Below are 7438 nucleotides of genomic sequence, written 5' to 3' on the forward strand. Positions count from 1 at the left end.
AAAGTACAACACGGAGGGCGCAGCCCGAGCGTACGCGTTCATGGATGTCCATGTTGGTACACATGCACCAAAATTGTGTACCGATCAGGGAAAGTACACTACGTACGCGTTCATGGATGTCCATGTTGGTACAAGTTGCCGGTCAGGATAGCCGTGCACCAAAATTGTGTACCGATCAGGGAAAGTACAACACGGAGGGCGCAGCCCGAGCGTACGCGTTCATGGATGTCCATGTTGGTACACATGCACCAAAATTGTGTACCGATCAGGGAAAGTACACTACGTACGCGTTCATGGATGTCCATGTTGGTACAAGTTGCCGGTCAGGATAGCCGTGCACCAAAATTGTGTACCGATCAGGGAAAGTACAACACGGAGGGCGCAGCCCGAGCGTACGCGTTCATGGATGTCCATGTTGGTACAATCTACATGTACGTACCTAGTTTTTGTGTCAAAAGTTGCAATAAAGTGCTTGTATGCTTAAAATGCTTATCTCAACCGGTCACCTTTTGGCCTGCCCTTTTATAGACAGAAACCTAGAAAGATACTCGCGATTTTTGTGTTTTTCCATTCGCCCGGGACGACGAAATGAGCTCTGTGCACATCGTGCCGAAAACTGTCTTCTCCACCTTTGTTTTTGTCCGTCTGATCATAAAATCACCCTTATTTGTGTACCATTTGGAGTGCGCAGCCCAAACGTACGCGTTAATGTTAATGTTTGTATACACTACATGTATGTTCCTAGGATTTGGTAATTGAGTCAAACACACAATTCCCCGACCGTCGCGGACACCATTCTTGGACAGAAGTCCTAGTACGTAGAGTACTTTCCCTAGGTATGTGCCCGTTCGTGACTATCGTTGCGTGCATACGGACACGCTTGGGTATGTTTACCATACAAGGTTTACTAGGGAAACCTGCTTGCTCGACCATTGCCCTCCCGTCGCGGACACCATTCTTGGACAGAAGTCCTAGTACGTAGAGTACTTTCCCTAGGTATGTGCCCGTTCGTGACTATCGTTGCGTGCATACGGACACGCTTGGGTATGTTTACCATACAAGGTTTACTAGGGAAACCAGGAAGGAATTCTAGGCACACGTTTTGTTCCATCCACAGTAACTTTCGTTCTCTTAAGGTAGCTATTTAACTTGTTTGCCATGATAAGTAACCTGCTTCCCCGACCGTCGCGGACACCATTCTTGGACAGAAGTCCTAGTACGTAGAGTACTTTCCCTAGGTATGTGCCCGTTCGTGACTATCGTTGCGTGCATACGGACACGCTTGGGTATGTTTACCATACAAGGTTTACTAGGGAAACCTGCTTGCTCGACCATTGCCCTCCCGTCGCGGACACCATTCTTGGACAGAAGTCCTAGTACGTAGAGTACTTTCCCTAGGTATGTGCCCGTTCGTGACTATCGTTGCGTGCATACGGACACGCTTGGGTATGTTTACCATACAAGGTTTACTAGGGAAACCTGCTTGCTCGACCATTGCCCTCCCGTCGCGGACACCATTCTTGGACAGAAGTCCTAGTACGTAGAGTACTTTCCCTAGGTATGTGCCCGTTCGTGACTATCGTTGCGTGCATACGGACACGCTTGGGTATGTTTACCATACAAGGTTTACTAGGGAAACCTGCTTGCTCGACCATTGCCCTCCCGTCGCGGACACCATTCTTGGACAGAAGTCCTAGTACGTAGAGTACTTTCCCTAGGTATGTGCCCGTTCGTGACTATCGTTGCGTGCATACGGACACGCTTGGGTATGTTTACCATACAAGGTTTACTAGGGAAACCTGCTTGCTCGACCATTGCCCTCCCGTCGCGGACACCATTCTTGGACAGAAGTCCTAGTACGTAGAGTACTTTCCCTAGGTATGTGCCCGTTCGTGACTATCGTTGCGTGCATACGGACACGCTTGGGTATGTTTACCATACAAGGTTTACTAGGGAAACCTGCTTGCTCGACCATTGCCCTCCCGTCGCGGACACCATTCTTGGACAGAAGTCCTAGTACGTAGAGTACTTTCCCTAGGTATGTGCCCGTTCGTGACTATCGTTGCGTGCATACGGACACGCTTGGGTATGTTTACCATACAAGGTTTACTAGGGAAACCTGCTTGCTCGACCATTGCCCTCCCGTCGCGGACACCATTCTTGGACAGAAGTCCTAGTACGTAGAGTACTTTCCCTAGGTATGTGCCCGTTCGTGACTATCGTTGCGTGCATACGGACACGCTTGGGTATGTTTACCATACAAGGTTTACTAGGGAAACCAGGAAGGAATTCTAGGCACACGTTTTGTTCCATCCACAGTAACTTTCGTTCTCTTAAGGTAGCTATTTAACTTGTTTGCCATGATAAGTAACCTGCTTCCCCGACCGTCGCGGACACCATTCTTGGACAGAAGTCCTAGTACGTAGAGTACTTTCCCTAGGTATGTGCCCGTTCGTGACTATCGTTGCGTGCATACGGACACGCTTGGGTATGTTTACCATACAAGGTTTACTAGGGAAACCTGCTTGCTCGACCATTGCCCTCCCGTCGCGGACACCATTCTTGGACAGAAGTCCTAGTACGTAGAGTACTTTCCCTAGGTATGTGCCCGTTCGTGACTATCGTTGCGTGCATACGGACACGCTTGGGTATGTTTACCATACAAGGTTTACTAGGGAAACCTGCTTGCTCGACCATTGCCCTCCCGTCGCGGACACCATTCTTGGACAGAAGTCCTAGTACGTAGAGTACTTTCCCTAGGTATGTGCCCGTTCGTGACTATCGTTGCGTGCATACGGACACGCTTGGGTATGTTTACCATACAAGGTTTACTAGGGAAACCTGCTTGCTCGACCATTGCCCTCCCGTCGCGGACACCATTCTTGGACAGAAGTCCTAGTACGTAGAGTACTTTCCCTAGGTATGTGCCCGTTCGTGACTATCGTTGCGTGCATACGGACACGCTTGGGTATGTTTACCATACAAGGTTTACTAGGGAAACCTGCTTGCTCGACCATTGCCCTCCCGTCGCGGACACCATTCTTGGACAGAAGTCCTAGTACGTAGAGTACTTTCCCTAGGTATGTGCCCGTTCGTGACTATCGTTGCGTGCATACGGACACGCTTGGGTATGTTTACCATACAAGGTTTACTAGGGAAACCTGCTTGCTCGACCATTGCCCTCCCGTCGCGGACACCATTCTTGGACAGAAGTCCTAGTACGTAGAGTACTTTCCCTAGGTATGTGCCCGTTCGTGACTATCGTTGCGTGCATACGGACACGCTTGGGTATGTTTACCATACAAGGTTTACTAGGGAAACCTGCTTGCTCGACCATTGCCCTCCCGTCGCGGACACCATTCTTGGACAGAAGTCCTAGTACGTAGAGTACTTTCCCTAGGTATGTGCCCGTTCGTGACTATCGTTGCGTGCATACGGACACGCTTGGGTATGTTTACCATACAAGGTTTACTAGGGAAACCTGCTTGCTCGACCATTGCCCTCCCGTCGCGGACACCATTCTTGGACAGAAGTCCTAGTACGTAGAGTACTTTCCCTAGGTATGTGCCCGTTCGTGACTATCGTTGCGTGCATACGGACACGCTTGGGTATGTTTACCATACAAGGTTTACTAGGGAAACCTGCTTGCTCGACCATTGCCCTCCCGTCGCGGACACCATTCTTGGACAGAAGTCCTAGTACGTAGAGTACTTTCCCTAGGTATGTGCCCGTTCGTGACTATCGTTGCGTGCATACGGACACGCTTGGGTATGTTTACCATACAAGGTTTACTAGGGAAACCTGCTTGCTCGACCATTGCCCTCCCGTCGCGGACACCATTCTTGGACAGAAGTCCTAGTACGTAGAGTACTTTCCCTAGGTATGTGCCCGTTCGTGACTATCGTTGCGTGCATACGGACACGCTTGGGTATGTTTACCATACAAGGTTTACTAGGGAAACCTGCTTGCTCGACCATTGCCCTCCCGTCGCGGACACCATTCTTGGACAGAAGTCCTAGTACGTAGAGTACTTTCCCTAGGTATGTGCCCGTTCGTGACTATCGTTGCGTGCATACGGACACGCTTGGGTATGTTTACCATACAAGGTTTACTAGGGAAACCTGCTTGCTCGACCATTGCCCTCCCGTCGCGGACACCATTCTTGGACAGAAGTCCTAGTACGTAGAGTACTTTCCCTAGGTATGTGCCCGTTCGTGACTATCGTTGCGTGCATACGGACACGCTTGGGTATGTTTACCATACAAGGTTTACTAGGGAAACCTGCTTGCTCGACCATTGCCCTCCCGTCGCGGACACCATTCTTGGACAGAAGTCCTAGTACGTAGAGTACTTTCCCTAGGTATGTGCCCGTTCGTGACTATCGTTGCGTGCATACGGACACGCTTGGGTATGTTTACCATACAAGGTTTACTAGGGAAACCTGCTTGCTCGACCATTGCCCTCCCGTCGCGGACACCATTCTTGGACAGAAGTCCTAGTACGTAGAGTACTTTCCCTAGGTATGTGCCCGTTCGTGACTATCGTTGCGTGCATACGGACACGCTTGGGTATGTTTACCATACAAGGTTTACTAGGGAAACCTGCTTGCTCGACCATTGCCCTCCCGTCGCGGACACCATTCTTGGACAGAAGTCCTAGTACGTAGCGTTCTTTATTGTACTTGATCAGTTTGTATTGCCTTCGCTTTGTTCCATCGACACTTGCTACTGCTCACTAAGGGGTTTTTGTTTGTGATGTGTACGATAAGCCACCGTCTATCCTATCCGGCACTTTATCAACACTTTTCACCCAAGTCATAGGAACGTAGTGTACTTTCCCTGATCGGTACACAATTTTGGTGCACGGCTATCCTGACCGGCAACTTGTACCAACATGGACATCCATGAACGCGTACGCTCGGGCTGCGCCCTCCGTGTTGTACTTTCCCTGATCGGTACACAATTTTGGTGCACGGCTATCCTGACCGGCAACTTGTACCAACATGGACATCCATGAACGCGTACGCTCGGGCTGCGCCCTCCGTGTTGTACTTTCCCTGATCGGTACACAATTTTGGTGCACGGCTATCCTGACCGGCAACTTGTACCAACATGGACATCCATGAACGCGTACGCTCGGGCTGCGCCCTCCGTGTTGTACTTTCCCTGATCGGTACACAATTTTGGTGCACGGCTATCCTGACCGGCAACTTGTACCAACATGGACATCCATGAACGCGTACGCTCGGGCTGCGCCCTCCGTGTTGTACTTTCCCTGATCGGTACACAATTTTGGTGCACGGCTATCCTGACCGGCAACTTGTACCAACATGGACATCCATGAACGCGTACGCTCGGGCTGCGCCCTCCGTGTTGTACTTTCCCTGATCGGTACACAATTTTGGTGCACGGCTATCCTGACCGGCACTAAATCGTCACTTTTCGTCCATAACCTAGGAACGTCGTGTAGGTTTCATCATTTTTATGTTTGATTCGGTTTAATATGATTGAAAAATACGCTAAGTCCCAGAAATCTGAACTCGAATACTTCCTCCATGTGGCGCCAAAAGCTACTGAGCAACGCCTAGCTTGTGACCCATTTATAGTTTAATTTCCATTAATAGTTTTGAAAAATACGCTGAGTCCCAGAAATCTGAACTCGAATACTTCCTCCATGTTGCGCCAAAAGCTACTGACCAACGCCTAGCTTGAGACCCATTTATAGTTTAATTTCCATTAATAGTTTTGAAAAATACGCTAAGTCCCAGAAATCTGAACTCGAATACTTCCTCCATGTTGCGCCAAAAGCTACTGACCAACGCCTAGCTTGAGACCCATTTATAGTTTAATTTAAATTAATAGTTTTGAAAAATACGCTAAGTCCCAGAAATCTGAACTCGAATACTTCCTCCATGTGGCGCCAAAAGCTACTGAGCAACGCCTAGCTTGTGACCCATTTATAGTTTAATTTCCATTAATAGTTTTGAAAAATACGCTAAGTCCCAGAAATCTGAACTCGAATACTTTCTCCATGTGGCGCCAAAAGCTACTGACCAACGCCTAGGTACATGGTTGGTACATGGATTGTATGCATGCAGGCGTACTGCCGTGCTGGACCGGAAAATCGCACTAGCTACTAGAACGTAGAGTAATTCCCCTAGATAGGTGCTTTTGCATGCCTCTGATCGACGACCATGCAACTTGCAACGTGCGACACGCGTAGGTAGGCTTCCCCATACAAGTTCCCTAGGGTAGCACCAAATTGCATACTTTCAGGCGTAATTTTCGGAACCGTGTACCGTGCATGGTACAAGTATCAGTAGCTCGTGCAATTTGTTTTGCATCGTGTTGCGGTTGCAGGTGCGTCAAGATAGGAGTGTTTCGAGACTTTTGCCAAGCTTGAGTGCCATTTGCAGGATAATAGATGTTCTAGCCACGTTAAACATGCCACTTAATGCCGAAAAGGAAAAAGCCGTTTTCTAGGGACGTCCTGTCAAAAAGGTTGCCATCAGCGCTTTCCTCTCGAGTTCAGGATTCTTGGACTTAGCGTTTTTTCACGATCCAATCAAAAGACCAGATCGTGAAATAAACAATTAATACAAGTATGTACTAGTACATCCCTTCAACCGAAGGAAGTACACCATACATGACCCGTACGCCAATCATCCAAGCACATGACACGTCGACTAAGTCAACACATCATACAACTTGGACAACCGACGGGCAAGTAGGTCATCTCGTACACGACACATCGACCGACGAGGTCAACACGCCATGCACAAGACATCCTACTACCAAGACCGACCACCTCGACACACGACACGTTAACCAAACATGGTCAACATCATCATGCGCAAGGCAACCGGCCCAAACGGGTCAACATATACAACTTGTAACGAGAGCATGTAAGCTTACTGGTGTGGTCTGCACGTTCCTCGCATCAAGACAATCAAGTCAAGAAGGAGGAACGCCGACAAGCTCATTAGTGTTACGCGTCCATCTCCAACCTATGTCAAGTCACTCGTCTGACAAGGAAGAAGCACGACACATGTCCACTAATGTAAAGGAACAGTCTCCAGACCAAGTCAAGTCGCTCGTCTGACAAGGAAGGAGCCTGCACCAAGCTTCACCAGTATCCACCAAGTCCATTGTCTGTGAAGGCGGTCGAGCACAACACAGACCAGACAAGGTGAACAAAAGCTTACTACGAGTGTACTTATATGACTCACTGGTGTGGTCCGCACGGTCCTCACATCGAGACAATCAAGTCAAGAAGGAGGCACGCCGACAAGCTCATCAGTGTTAAGCAACCTTCTCCACAGCATGTCAAGTCACTCGTCTGACAAGCTAGGAGCACGATGCATGTCCACCAATGTAAAGCCTTATTCTCCAGACCAAGTCAAGTCACTCGTCTGACAAGGAAGGAGCCTAAGTCAAGC

This window comes from Anopheles merus, unplaced genomic scaffold, assembly GCF_017562075.2.
Source record: "Anopheles merus strain MAF unplaced genomic scaffold, AmerM5.1 LNR4000735, whole genome shotgun sequence".
Taxonomy (NCBI): domain Eukaryota; kingdom Metazoa; phylum Arthropoda; class Insecta; order Diptera; family Culicidae; genus Anopheles; species Anopheles merus.